This window comes from Eleutherodactylus coqui, chromosome 1 (assembly GCF_035609145.1).
Source record: "Eleutherodactylus coqui strain aEleCoq1 chromosome 1, aEleCoq1.hap1, whole genome shotgun sequence".
Lineage (NCBI taxonomy): Eukaryota > Metazoa > Chordata > Amphibia > Anura > Eleutherodactylidae > Eleutherodactylus > Eleutherodactylus coqui.
The window spans coordinates 193,374,801-193,390,199 of record NC_089837.1 but is presented as its reverse complement, the minus strand read 5'-3'; the positions used below and the strand labels follow the sequence as shown (position 1 = coordinate 193,390,199).

Below are 15,399 nucleotides of genomic sequence, written 5' to 3'. Positions count from 1 at the left end.
GGGCCACATCTGACCGTGTGCATTACTGTTATGGCTCCTTGGAGCAGTTTTGCACAAATTTTTTTTTTTTCATCTCCGGCTGTGCAGGCCATTACAGCTATAGCGTTCTCAGTCTGCAGTCAATTATACAGAGTATAGGGACAGTGCTGCTGAGATAGGGACAGTGGTAGTGTAGAATCCTGTCTACAAGAACCCCAACGGTCCTTCTTAGGGCTACCTGTGACCGTCTGAATTTTACAGGGTGTCTGGTGGGAGTTGTAGTACATCACTATTGCACAGCTAGGCCTGTTTGCAGCCTTCCGTCTAATTTTTTTCGGCCTGGTGTTTGCATTACAATACCACTCTCAGTGACAAAGTGTACGCAAACAATTCCATAATTATTTACACCGGTCTGTGTCCGCAGTGAATTTGAGACGCACAGCGTAGAGCCTATGCAGCCACTTATAGAGGGAAAGTGATATACACACTGAACAGCCTGTATTCTATTTTAAAAAAAAGCCCCTTCGTTGGGCTACCTTTCACCGTTTACATTTTACTGGGTGTCTGGTGGGAGTTTTGGTGCATCAGTATTGCACTGCTAGGCCTGTTTGTGGCCTTCCTGACTATTTTTTTCTGCCTGGAGTTTGCCTTACAATACCGCTCTCAGCGAAGCAGTGAACGCAAACAATTCCATGAGTATTTACAGCGGTCTGTGTCTGCAGTGAATTTGACGCTCAGCGTACGGCCAACACAACCACTTATAGAGGGAAAGTGATATACACACTATATAGCCTGTGTTTTTTTCCAAAAGTGTACGCGCATAATTCCTTAATTATTTATAGCAGTCTGTGTCTGCTCTATCCACCATGCTGAGGGGTAGGGGTCGAGGACGTGGACGCGGGCGAGGACACGGAGTTCCAAGTGAGGGTGTGGGCACAGGCCGAGTTCCTGGTCCAGGTGAATCCCAGCCGGCTGCTGCGGGATTAGGAGAGAGGCAAGTTTCTGGGGTACCCAGTTTCATATCACAATTTATGGGTCCACGTGGTAGACCTTTATTACAAACAGAGCAGTGTGAGCAGGTCCAGTCGTGGATGGCAGAAAATGCATCCAGCAATCTATCGGCCACCCAGTCTTCTACGCCATCCACTGCTGCAACTCTGAATGCTCTCGCTGTGGCTCCTCCTTCCTCCCAGCCTCCTCACTCCATGAAAATGACACATTCTGATGAGCAGGTGGACTCCCAGGAACTGTTCTCGGGCCCGGCCTTGATTAGGAAAAAATGGTTCCTCTCTCACCTGAGGAGTTTGTCGTGACCAATGCCCAACCTTTGGAAAGTTCCCAGGGTCCAGGGGATGAGGCTGGGGACTTCCGACAACTGTCTCAAGAGCTTTCAGTGGGTGAGGAGGACGATGATGATGAGACACAGTTGCCTATCAGTGAGGTAGTAGTAAGGGCAGTAAGTCCGAGGGAGGAGCGCACAGAGGATTCGGAGGAAGAGCCGCTGGACGATGAGGTGACTGACCCCACCTGGTTTGCTAAGCCAACTGAGGATAGGTTTTCAGAGGGGGAGGCAAGTGCAGCAGCAGGACAGGTTGGAAGAGGCAGTGGGATGCCCTGGGGTGGAGGCAGGGCCAGAGGGAAGAATCCCCCAACTGTTTCCCAAAGCACCCCTTCGCACCAAGCCACCATGCAGAGGCTTAGGTCTTCAAAGGTGTGGATGTTTTTCAGTGAGAGCACGGACGACCGACGAACAGTGGTGTGCAACCTGTGTCGTGCCAAGATTAGCCAGGGAGCCACCACTACCAGCCTCACCACCACCAGCATGCGCAGGCATATGATGGCCAAGCACCCCACAAGGTGGGACGAAGGCCGTTCACCGCCTTCGGGTCGCACCACTGCCTCTCCCCCTGTGCCCCAACCTGCCACTCAGATCCAACCCCCCTCTCAGGACACAGGCACGAGCGCCTCCCGGCCTGCACCCACACCCTCATCTTCGCTGTCCTTGACCCCATCCAGCAATGTCTCTCAGGGCAGCGTCCAGCTGTCGCTAGCGCAAGCGTTGGAGCGAAAGCGCAAATACGCCACCACGCACCTGCACGCTCAAGCTTTAAACGTGCACATTGCCAAATTGATCAGTCTGGAGATGCTGCCGTGGAGGCTTTCAAAAACATGATGGTGGCAGTGGTCCCACGCTACTCGGTCCCCAGTCGACACTATTTTTCCCAGTGTGCTGTCCCAGCCCTACACCAGTACATCTCCCGCAACATCAATCGTGCCCTCACCAACGCGGTTACTGGGAAGGTCCACTTAACCACGGACACGTGGACAAGTACTGGCAGGCTGGGCCACTATATCTCCCTGACGGCACATTGGGTGAATTTGGTGGAGGCTGGAACCGAGGCAGAGCCTGGGAGGGCACACATCCTACCCTCACCCAGAATAGCGGGTCCTACCTCGGTTCTGGTATCTGCGGCGGTCTATGCCGCCTCCTCTAAACCCTCCCCCTCCTCCTCCTATGCAACCTCTACCTCTCAAATAAAAAATGTGAGCAGCACGTCGCCAGCAGTCGGTGTGGCGCGGCAGCATAGCGGTGGGCAAGCGTCAGCAGGCCGTGCTGAAACTTCTCAGCCTAGGTGACAAGAGGCACATGGCCCCCAAACTGTTGCAGGGTCTGACAGAGCAGACCGACCTCTGGCTTTCGCCGCTGAGCCTCCAACCTGGCATGGTCGTGTGTGACAACCTGTAACCTGGTGGCGGCTCTGCAGCTCGGCAGCCTCACACATGTGCCATGCCTGGCCCACGTCTTCAATCTAGTGGTTCAGCGGTTTCTGAAAAACTACCCGCACTTTTCTGACCTGCTCAGCAAGGTGCGCCGCGTCTGCGCACATTTCCGCAAGTCCACCACGGACGCTGCCACCCTGAAGACCCTGCAACATCGGTTTAATCTGCCAGAGCACCGACTGCTGTGCTACATGCCCACACGATGGAATTCTATGCTGCACATGTTGGCCAGGCTCTATGAGCAGCATAGAGCAATAGTGGAATACCAACTCCAACATGGGCAGTGTAGTGGTAGTCAGCCTCCCCAATTCTTTACCGAGGAGTGGGCCTGGATGGCACACATCTGCCAGGTCCTCGGAAACTTTGAGGAGTCTACCCAGATCGTGAGCGGCGATGCTGCAATCATTAGCGTAACCATCCCACTGCTATGCCTGCTGAGGAGTTCGCTGCACGGCATAAAGGCCGACGCTTTGCGGTTGGAACAGGAGACGGGGGATGACAGTATGTCGCTTGATAGCCAGACGACCCTCATGTCTATATCTCAACGCGTTTTGGAGGAGGAGGAAGGGGAGGAGCAGAAGGAGGAGGAGGGGGAAGAGACAGCTGGGCAGACTGCAGAGGGTTTCCATGCTGCTTGCCTCTCATCTGTTCAGCGTGTATGGCCTGTGGAGGAGGAGGAGGAGCCTGAAAGTCATATTACTAGTGAGGACAGCCATGTCTTGCGTACTGGCACCCTGGCACACATGGCTGACTTCATGTTAGGCTGCCTTTCTCGTGACCCTCGCGTTAGACGCATTCTGGCCAACACGGATTACTGGGTGTACACCCTTCTCGACCCACGGTACAAGGAGAACCTTTCGACTCTCATTCCCGAAGAGGAAAGGGGTACGAGAGTGATGCAATACCACAGGGCCCTGGTGGACAAAGTAATGCTAAACTTCCCATCTGACAGCGCTAGCGGCAGAAGGCGCAGTTCCGAGGGCCAAGTAGCAGGGGAGGCGCGGAGATCAGGCAGCATGTTCAGCGCAGGCAGGGGAACACTCTCCAAGGCCTTTGCCAGCTTTATGGCTACCCAGCAAGACTGCGTCACCACTCCCCAGTCAAGGCTGAGTCGGAGGGAGCACTGTGAAAAGATGGTGAGGGAGTACGTAGCCGATCATACCACCGTCCTCCGTGATGCCTCTGCTCCATACAACTATTGGGTGTCAAAGCTGGACATGTGGCACAAACTTGCGCTGTATGCCCTGGAGGTGCTGGCTTGCCCTGCCGCTAGCATCTTGTCAGAGAGGGTGTTTAGTGCAGCTGGGGGAATCATCACAGACAAGCGTACCCGCCTGTCAACTGCCAGTGCTGACATGCTTACACTCAATGATGAACAAAGCCTGGATTTCCCCAGACTTCTCTTCTCCACCGGCGGAGAGCAGCGGAACCTAAAGTTTCTTTTCGCTGCAACCGCAGATAAAAGCACTCTTCTCTATCACCGGTAAAATGGGGCATTTAGCTTTGTCAATCTGTCTCTGACATTAGTCCTCCTCCTGCTACTCCTCCTCCAGAAACAACATGTCATTGCGCTGAACGGACAATTTTTCTGCGGCCCAAAAGGCTCATCTACATCTACCAATATTTTTACAATTTTTTAAAGTTTCAAAAGTATTGAGACTTTACCATGAACCAATTTTTTCAACAGGGCTGCCTCCAGGCTCTGTTACAAATTAAGCAACAGTGAGCTGTATCTTTCAAAAAATATTTATGGGTTTCACCTGCCCTCTCGGTTGATAAATTTTTCAGAGGTACACTTGTACTCTTGGTACACTTATTTTTTCGGGCCCACGCCTACACTCTTATCCAACTAATTTTTCCGGCCCTCGCCTACGCTCATGGTACCCCAATGTTTCAGATGTTGGCCTATACTATTACTACAGAAATTTTACTGGGGTCTGCCTGCCTATACTTCAGCTACAAGAATGTTACAGGGGTCTGCCTATATACTGCTGCCACTTAAATGTTACAGGGGTCTGCCTATACTGCTGCCACAAGGATGTTACTGGGTTCGGCCTATACTGCTGCCACTTAAATGTTACAGGGGTCTGCCTATACTTCTGCCACGCAAATGTTACAGGGGTCTGCCTATACTTCTGCCATGTAAATGTTACAGGGGGTCTGCCAAACTGCTGCTACAAGAATGTTACCGGGGTCTGCCTATACTGCAGCTACAAGAATGTTATTGGGGTTTGCCTATACTGCTGCCACTTAAATGTTACAGGGGTCTGCCTATACTTCTGCCACATAAATGTTACAGGGGTCTGCCTATACTTCTGCTCCATAAATGTTACCGGGGTCTGCCTATACTTGTACAGAAATGGTACTACTGGGGTCTGCCTTTACTCCTGCTACCGAACTGTTAGAGGGGTCTGCCTTTACTCCTGCTACCGAACTGTTAGAGGGGTCTGCCTTTACTCCTGCTACCGAACTGTTAGAGGGGTCTGCCTGTGCTCCTGCTACCAAAATGTTACAGAGGTCTGCCTATACTTCTACTAAAGAAATGGTACTGGGGTCTGCCTATACTACTGCAACCGAAATGTTACTGGGGTCTGCTTATACCTTTTCTACTGGAATGTTACAGGAGTCCGTTTATACTATGGGTGCACACAGACTTCCCATCGTGGTGTTTTACCTATCAGGCCCAAAAACACTCACTGACTAGGGCATGAATTGTGGGCCAAGGCCAATATGTATTTTCTCTCGTGTTACCACAGTTATCTGTGAAACTCGTTTGGCCACTGAAGAGGAGCGTTACTGGCTTAATGGGACGTTCACAGAAGTACTAGCATCGGAGTCTGCTCAATGCCCGCGTTTGCTGAGGGTGTGTGCAGTGGCCTATGTCCTCGGCGGAGTGAAAGTCTGCCATGTTTGGGCACTGTAATTTCTTCATATTTATTACATTTTTTGGGTTTCTTCTGCTCGCCTATGCTGTGGCTGCACAAAGACTTCCCATTGCGATGTTTTACCTGTTGGGCACAAAGTCACTGACTGACTTGGGTAGGGTGCAGAATGCAGATGGCTTTCCCCTTGCGGTGTCGATTGAGCTATCCGACACCAACACAGACTGTATAGTGTGAGTGGACCCGGATTGCCATTTGCTATGTAACTCGCGGCACCTTGGGTCACAAGGTGTGTTTGCTGGGACCGAGCCTGATCAAGGGCCCGCTCAGATACTTCCCACACAGGCTACAGCGGGTCCTGGTCATGGTTTCTTGGCCTTGTAAGGCCACCTCCTCCTCCTACTTGGGGTCAGGGGATCAGCACTGGGCATCATGTATTTGCTGTCATGTTACCACAGTTATCTGATACACTGGTTTGGGCAAAAGAAGAGGAGCATTACTGCATTAATGAGACGTTCAATGCTGTGCTAGCATCGAAGTCCGCTTCATGCCTACGGTTGCTGAAGCTGTTGGCCGAGGCCTATGTCCCGGGGGAACTGCAACTGCGCCAGGTTGGGCCTGTGGAACTTTTTCCTGGCTAATCCAGTCATTGGAGCGGTGAAAGAAAACGTAACTGATTTAATGAGCTTGTCGCAGATGAACTAGCATCGAAGTCCGCTTCATGCCTACGATTGCTGAAGCTGTTGGCCGAGGCCTATGTCCTCGGCGCTGTGTAAGTCTGCCATGTTTGGGCACTGTAATTTCTTCATGTTTATTACTTTCTTTTGGTTCCTTCTGCTCGCCTATGCTGTGGGTGCACACAGACTTCCCATTGCGGTGTTTGACCTGTCTGGCACAAAGACACTGACTGACTTGGGTAGGGGGCAGAGTGCAGATGGCTTTTCCCTTGCGGTGTCGATTGAGCTATCCGACACCTAGACAGAATGAATACTGTGTGGGCACATGGATTCCCCATAGCTATGTAACTCGTGCCCACGTTTGCAGCTCCTGACGGAGGTTTGCACTTTATTGGAATGAAGATCGAACGTCAATTTCTCATTGATTCTCAACAGCATTGTGGGCTATCCCCCCCCCCCTTTTAAAGAAGTTCGCTACCTGGCCCTGCCAACACTCTGCAATGTGTGACTCCGGTTCCTCCTCATGGCAGACGCACTTATAAATAGACATGAGGGTGGTGTGGCTATGAAGCGAGCGTGTGGCATGAGGGCTGCTGAAGGCTGCGCAGGGACACTTTTGTGTGCGCTGTGGACGCAGGGTCGTGCGGGGGGTTGGGCAGCATGTAACCCAGGAGAAGAGGGGGGGGCACACTCTTGCCGCTATTGTGGCTTAATAGTGAGACCTGGAAGCCTGATATGCAGCCTTGCATGCTGCCCCTGCCCTGCCCTATCCATTTCTGTGGCGTTTCCATCACTTTCGTAGGTTTTCCAGATTTTCACAAGTGAAAACCTAAGCGGAGCATCGGTCATATACAAAAATGCTCGAGTCGCCCATTGACTTCAATTGGGTTCGTTACTCGAAACGAACTCTCGAGCATCGCGGAAAGTTCGACTCGAGCAACGAGCACCCGAGCATTTTGGTGCTCGCTCATCTCTAATGGCTGCTAAAAAAGCAGGCGAGCATCAACCCAACATCATCAAGCATTTAACTCACTCTATCTGTAGCTGTGGTCCGGCCACTACGGACTGAGTGAGTTAAATGCTTGATGGTGTCAGGTTGCTGCCCAGCTGGAGGTCCACAAAGGAAGACATTTATTATTGGGTTCACTCTGGTAGTCATTATTACTCCTCAGATCACTGTGTGTGGGGGGGGGGGGGGTCGCACTATTACTACTGGGGCCACTATGTTGGGGAGACTCACTATTACTACTGGGACTAGAGGAAATCCTTTATGGGCTTTAATCCTCAGGGCCGTAAAAGCATGCTCGCCCTGAGGATTAAAGTCATCTTGAGGCTGTGAACATGACAGCCCCATGCTGTCAGCTGCCAGAGGTAGCCAAGAGCATGGAGCTGTCAGGGGGTGGGGGCTGCGGTGAGCGACCCCTGGTCTAGCGATCGCAGTTTTCCAATAAAAATGTTAAATAAAGTTAAAGATTCATCTCTCCTCATGGACCGGATCCATGAGTGGATCTGAAAGTACTCGCCTCTGTCCTCGGATGTTCCACGACGTTCTGGGCATTCTCGGATCTTACGTCACCTTCAGTGCATGCACGCCTGACGTAAGCATCGGGCATATGCCCAGAAGGGCTTGCAGCCCCGGAGATTTAAAAGCTCTCTTGTCCCAGCTAGCATGTGTAACCAAGGGCAGAGAGATATCACTGGGGACCGCTGTATGCGGTTCCCAGTCACATAAAAGTGAAAAAAAAAAGTTTAAAAAGTTTTACATTTCATCCCACATCTTGGATCATATCCGCGAGGGGAGATGAAATTATGTACCTAAGGCCCTTGGATTTATCCGCGGACCTTACCCCGGCTTCTGCGCACACGCCTGCTGCTAAAATGGCAGCCCCATGCACAAAAGCCACGGATCGCCAGGGTAATTTAGAATCTCCCTGCTCCTGGCTACCAAACATAGCAGAGAGCCTGGAGATTTCACAATATGGTACGCAGTCCATGGTCACGTGATCGCTGCTATCCGATGGATAATGGCGATCACGTAAAAGTAAAAAAAAAGTTAAAATTTCACCTCCTGTCATGGATCCAATCCATGAAGGGAGGTGAAAATACTTGCCTAAGGCCTCCGGCGAGGCCCCCCCGACGGGATATTTTTTTCTGCGGACATTTCCCAAATTTCAGCACATGCGCCTATCAGCAAAATGGCAGATGCACAAGACATTTTGAGGTGAAAGTCTTCATTTATATGTGTGCTGTACAAAAAAAACACTGTTTTTTAAAAGAAAAAAATTCGTTGAGGGGTCTAGTTTTCAAAATAGTGTCATTTCTGGGGGTTTTCTGTCATTTTGGCTGCTCAAGGGTTCGACAAGTGTGCTGTGGGGTCTAAAACGCCTTCAAGAAAAATGCCTGCACTGAAAGCCACCGGCTGCTCCTTTTGGTTTGGGCCCCGTTGTGCATAAGGACACAAGATTAGAGCCACAATGGTTATGTTTCTGAACACAGGACAGACAAGGGTTTCCATTTTGGGGTGCAAATCCTCATTTTCATGTGAACTATAGAAAAAAAAATGCCTTTTAAATGACAGGTTTGCAAAAATATGAAATTTTATTTTTCTTCTCTAATTTGCATTAACTCCTAAAAAGAAACTGTGGGGTCAAAATACTCATTGACCCCCCTCAGTGAATACATTCAAATGTGTATTTTTTAAATCGGGTCATTTGTTGGGGATATCTATCATTCTGACATTTTATGAGCCTTCGCAATCTTGGCTTGGTGAAGGAAAACCAAATTTTCCTCAAATTGTTAATAATGAATGTTAAATTTGCACGTTTCCTAAATGGCTAAAAAAAGACTAACGTTTTTCCAATGTGCGTTCAGAATAAACTAAAGCAGATGGAAATATATATCTTATCAAAAAATTGTACAGTATGTTTGCACATATTTGAGATCTTGCAGTGGAAAATGTGAAAAATGTAATTTTTTTTCAAAATTTTCTGAAGTTTGGCACTTTTAATAAATTATACACAAATTCTGTCTATTTTTACCACCTAAATGAAGTACAACATGTGGTGAAAAAACAATGTCAGAATCACTTGGATATGCAAAACCTTTACGGTGTTATTCTATGTGAAAGTGACACATGTCAGATTTCCAAAATGTGGCTTCATCACTAAGGTGTTAAAGAACAAAGTTATCCAACACCCACAAGATAAACTATCACTTTAAGCATTCAAAGTGGTTTTCTTGGACTTAGCATATCAAATCAGTGGGATCTGTTTTCCAACATCCCCTCTAATTAGCATATTGAAAAGGCTGTGGCATTCAGACAATTGCTGCAGTTCCTTAATAATTTACCAGGAACAGGTCTGTACATTTTACTGCAACAAAATTCATAAATAATTGCAGTATATTGGATAAGCAATCAAGTGATCACTGGTTCAAGTACCCTATGGGGACCTAAGATCAATAAAGTTTGTTGTTTTTTTTTGTAGTTAGCAAATAAACAAAAAAAGTCTAGTGGTTAAAGAAAAAAATTGACATTGCCGCTTCTGTGAATTTCAAATTTATTAAAATATCACAGCTTTCCTGCATTGTGCACACCATCAAAAAAAAAATTCCATAATTGCGCTTTTTTGGAAACCCAGCCCCCAAGAAAGAACTGAATAAAAAGCAATCAAAAAGTCATATGCACCCCAAAATGGTACCAATAAAAACTACTGGTCACCCTGCAAAAATGAGCCCTCACAATACTGCACCAATGGAAACTTAAAAGTTAAAAAAATAATAATAAATGTTATGGGGGTCAAAGGATGGTGACAGAAAAATTATTTTCTATAAAAAAAGGTGTTTGTTGAGTAGTACAATATCTAAAAAAAACCACTATATAAGCGTGCATTCCCACGAACGTATATCGGCTCGGTTTTCATGCCGAGCCGATATACGTCATCCTCATGTGCAGGGGGGAGGATGGAAGAGCCAGGAGCAGGAACTGAGCTCCCACCCCCTCTCTGCCTCCTCTCCGCCCCTCTGCCCTATTTGCAATGGGGAGAGGGGGAACGGGGATGGGGCTAATTCTCAGCACTTAGCCCCACCCTGTCCCGCCTCCTTTCATTGCAAATAGTGCAGAGGGTCGGAGAGGAGGCAGAGAGGGGGCGGGAGCTCAGTTCCTGCTCCTGGCTCTTCCATCCTCCCCCTCCCCTGCACATGAGGATGACGTATATCGGCTCGGCGTGAAAACCGAGCCGATATACGTTTGGGGGAATGCAGCCTAAATTTGACATTGCTATAATCATTGCCTTAGAGAAGATAGAGAAGATGTCATTTTTACTGTACCATGCCATGAAAACAACCCCTCCCAAAAAAAAGTCAAAATTATTTTTCGCATTTCAGTCTACTTAGAATTTTTTTTTAAGTTTTACAATAGATTATATGGTACTTGAAATGGCACCATTGAAAACTACAACTGGTCCCTCAAAAAACAGACCTTCATGTATCTATGTCGCCAAAAAATTTTTTAAAAAAGTTATGATTTTTGGATAATGGGAATGGAGAAATGAAAATAACAAAAAGGAAAGCAGTTAACTCAATGGCAGATTACGACAGGGGCATTAGGGGCAATGGCGCCGGGCCCGAAGCTCCAGTGGGTCCACGGCTGTCAAAACCACCCATATTATAATTCACTGCTTTCTCATGGCCCCTTTAATTTGTGTCCTTACAGCCACTACCGGAGGCAGGCACCCAGAGAGCTTCCACTACCACTGCTGCATTGGCATTCTGTGGCAGGCACAGCCAATGATGGCCTGGCTGTGTTTGGCTCCTCCTCTCCTGCGAATTGCCCACTGCATCACTGCTGTTTCGATATGGCAGATATGTATGCATAATTTTGGGTGTTCTCTTAGTATGTATATATGTGACGTGTGTACTGCATTGGGGACTGCTCATTGACGTGCTAATCTTGTCCAAAAATTAGACAAGAATAAGAAATGCTGTTCGGGTTTTCTTTGTTTTTTTACATGGACTATTCGTCTGAGTAAAAAGAAAAGCCCATGTGCATACACTCATGCAAATTAATGGGTCCAATTTCCACCCTATTTTCGGTCCAAAAATGAGGCTGAAAAATTGTCCATGTGTGTGTACCCCTAATTGACATGCTGGAGATTTAAAATGTGCATGTGGAAGGCATTTTTAAAATTTCCATCTACAAGGTCTGTACTGTAAATACCATGTATTTTTCCTGTATGTAAAAGCAATCGCCACCTTCAATTTAAAGGGTGAAATCTGCTGTGTATCTGCATCAAGATTCACCACATGTGAACTCTCAATAACAGTATAAAAAAAGCAAAAACTATACTTTTAAAAAAATTTATAGTATTATGTGTGCGCTCAAGAGGAAATAATTATATAGAATATATTAACCTTTTGCAATCCAATTTTGGATTCAGGGTTTCCTAGGGGGCATTCTCTTTCTGCCATTATACAATGGTGCCATCTGCTGGCTAGAGCCGGTACTGCGGTATGTGACATGCTGGAGAGGCCCCCCGACAACAGAGCGGCCAGTATTATACGGTAAGAATACCCTGCCGGACGTCTTCCAACATCGGAGCAGTATAGCCTTCAATCAGAATGTCTTCAGACGTCGGACAGTGGATTGGAAAGGGTTAAAATATACTGATATAACAAACCGCATTGCCATTATATGTATATACTGCCGTGTACCGCTAATAAACTACTTGGACGAAGATCTCGTGCCATCACCTTCCTTCTCCATACTTTGGCTGACCGGGACTTGAGGGGGAGCTGGCTGTGGTCCAAATCCCCTCAGTGCGGCAAGTCATAATTCTACAGTATTTTATCCTCAATTGAACATAGTCGCACAAGGAGGTTTTTTTGTCTCTTTGACTTTTACTTCACTTTTTTTAAATGTCCTTCTGGTCCAGTGCAGAAGCTCCTGCAGCTTTTATGGATTACTCAAGTCAGTTATTGGCTTCAGCATTCAAGTGCCATTCATGCAGACATGATGGCTGAGGCCGGTGATTAGCTGTAACAGTCATGTGATCGATGGACGGGCTTTGTTTAGTGCCCTATATACAGGGCTATTTTCTCCTAGTAACAATGCTTCCACAGGAGAAAAGCTCTGTGGCACGCTGCATCACATGATGTATGCACAATGCTTGAAAACAGAAAGAAGCCCAATGCATTTGAATTGGATCTCTATAACAGCTCTGTATAAGGCTGCCTGCACACGGGCGGATTTGCATTGCGGAATCCAGAGCCAGCACCTGCCTCCGTATTCCGCAGCAAATACTGCCCATAGCATGCTATGACAAAATGCGATTTCCTCTACACGAGCGGAAATCAATTGTGATTTTCCGCTTGAGGAGGGGAACTCGCAGCATGCTCTAACTTTGTGCAGATTCCGCATGGACAGCTTCCATTGAAGTCAATGGAAGCCACTCAATCTGCGTCCCTTTTGCGGAAAGGTCACAGATTCCGAGTCATCGCTAAGCAATGACGCGGGAAAAGCAGAGGTTTAAAAAAGAAATAAAAAAGAATTGTACTGCTCATGTCCGACAGCTCGCCGTGCGGACCATCCACAGTACAGATAAAAAAGTGTTCCGGGCAGAGGGTCTGATTTCACTCTGGGATTCCACATGCGGAATCCGTCCCGCCCATGTGCAGGCGACCTTTTTAGGTTATTTTCTTAGCATTCTAGTAATGCAAGAGTGACAATTTGGATGTACTATTTTGTTTTAATTGTGAATAAAAAATAGGAACCACAGTTTTTTAGCGTTTTTTTTAAACGTTTTTTCCCCGCACAGTCAAAAGCATGTGCAACTTATTGTATGCGTTGTTACGGATGCGACAATACCAAATATGTGGGGTTTAACTTTTTTTTTAACATTTTTTTCTTTTTTATTAATTTTTTTTTTTTTTCATTTTACACAATTTGTGTCCCTCTGGGGGACTTACAACATTGCACTGATGATCGCTGTGATGAGGCAGGGCAGGGCTACTGTCCTGTCATGCCTTATCGCTTATAAAGCGATCACAGGCTATGGCAATACAGGACGCCAGTGTCTGGCGTCCTGTTGCCATGGCAACAGGCCAGGTTCTCTGCAATTATATCGCAAGAGCCCGGCAACTTCACAGAGGGAGCGCACTTCCTCTGTGAACCCCTCCCATGCCGTGGCAGGGAAGGGGTTAACAGCGGGGGGGGGGGGGATGTTGTTGCAGTTGGAGGCCGGCTGTGACTGACAGCCGGCCTCCACTGCGGGGTAGCGTGAGATCACGTATGATCTCGCGCTATCCCCAGGACGTATGTTTATGCCCTGTTGTGGGAAGTACCCTGCTGCCAGGACATAAACTTACGCCCTGGAGCGGGAAGGGGTTGAAGGGCTTCACTGAGTGTCTATTTTCTTTCTAAAATATAACTTTTATTAGATCAAAATAAAATAAAACCAGCCCACGGCTATAGGAAGTGAACAAACACAAATACAAAAAAAGGGGGACACAAGCGTCCAAAAAGTACTACGCTTGTATCTACAGTAACAGCATAAATGATTGGCTCAATAGCCAATATATATCCCAAAAGGATGCAGTAGGGAAATAATTAATTTATGCCAAATGAACATCTCTCACTTAGAATACAAAACGCTAATCCATCAAGTGTGAAAGAAAATAAGATGGATAAGCTAAGTAGTAAATGGTTCAATTGATCGGTTCTACGCGTTTCAGCTGTAGTACTGCAGCCTCATCTGGAACCACTGATTAAAAGCTATCAAAAAAGTACTGTGTGAATCTCAGAGAAAATTCTAAATATTCCAGTGAAAGTCAGGGGATGATGCAATGGTCAGGCCCATTGAAAAAAGGCATAAGGATCAGGAGAGAAATAACCCCTTTTTCTGTCATGCTTCAAAAGTTTCAAGACCACATAGCATGGTAAGTGGCTTAAGTTACCTTTCAGGATGGAATTCTTCGGGTTCAGGCCAGAATTCAGGGTCATAGTGCAAAACGTAGGATGGAATCATGCAGACCATCCCTTTTGGGATGGTGACACCATTAATCTCAACAGTTTGCTTTGAAACTCTTTCTATTCTTCCAGCTGGAGGGTACATACGGAGAGTCTCCTGAATAACCATATCTAGGTATTCCATCTGCTTCAATATATCATATGTAGGGCTGGCCTGAAGATAAACGAATGATATACAGTATGACTTATCCCAGAATAGTTCAATACAACTCAAAATGTAGGACTAATTGTAAATTTATATTTTTGTAATGTATGCAGCATTTTAATATAATCTTTATAAAGATCTGAAAATCTATCAACAGAAGCAGTGGTGTCCCCACAGACATAGGATATAATGTGTAGGCATATCCACCAATCACTGGAACTCAGTCCCCGTTATTGTTTTTGAGGACTTCATCATAGTAACACAATGGACTCTCCAAAGTTTGAACATGTTTACTGCACTTTCTGCTCAGTCGTTAAAAGTACACAAACAATTTAAAAAGCAGAAATGACATAATTGTACAAATAACTGCAAATTGTAACCTGAGCCACAACAAAACACCACCATAGTAAAGCCCCTTTCACACGGGACACCTTAGTGCCCAACCGCCGTCTCCGTGATGATCACTCCTGTACTTTTACAAGGGAGTGATCATCACTCAGTGATTGCAGGCTGAACGGGCCAGAGATCATTCCACTCGCCTCGATTTATAGAAAACAGGCTGTCATTTATAACAGAACTACTGCCTGTTTACACAGAATGATGCAGCCAGAGACCAACAATGATTTTTAGCTCTGCATGAAAGATCCAATCATCGCCGATTCTTCTTTCGCTGGATGCGTTCACAGTACACGATTACAGTGCAAACAGCTCGATCTAATGGCCAACAGTCTTTTAAACGACTACACGAGTGCTGACGTCACCGCTAAGGTCATCAGCGCTAGAGCAGAGTGTTTAAACTGAAAGACTTGCTGACGCTTAGCCAGCTCCTCATCCGCTTCTCGCTCAGAGCTTCACCTCCTATGGGAAGTGCTGAACGGGGAGCATTTACACAGGTCGAGAAACCAGTGAGTC

The 15,399-nt window shown here is 47.0% G+C and overlaps 1 pseudogene; it reads right to left on the bottom strand.

Moving 5' to 3' along the window:
- The window catches only part of LOC136628916 (cytochrome P450 3A9-like), a 69,425-nt pseudogene that overhangs the window by 17,328 nt on the left and 36,698 nt on the right, over window positions 1–15,399 (bottom strand).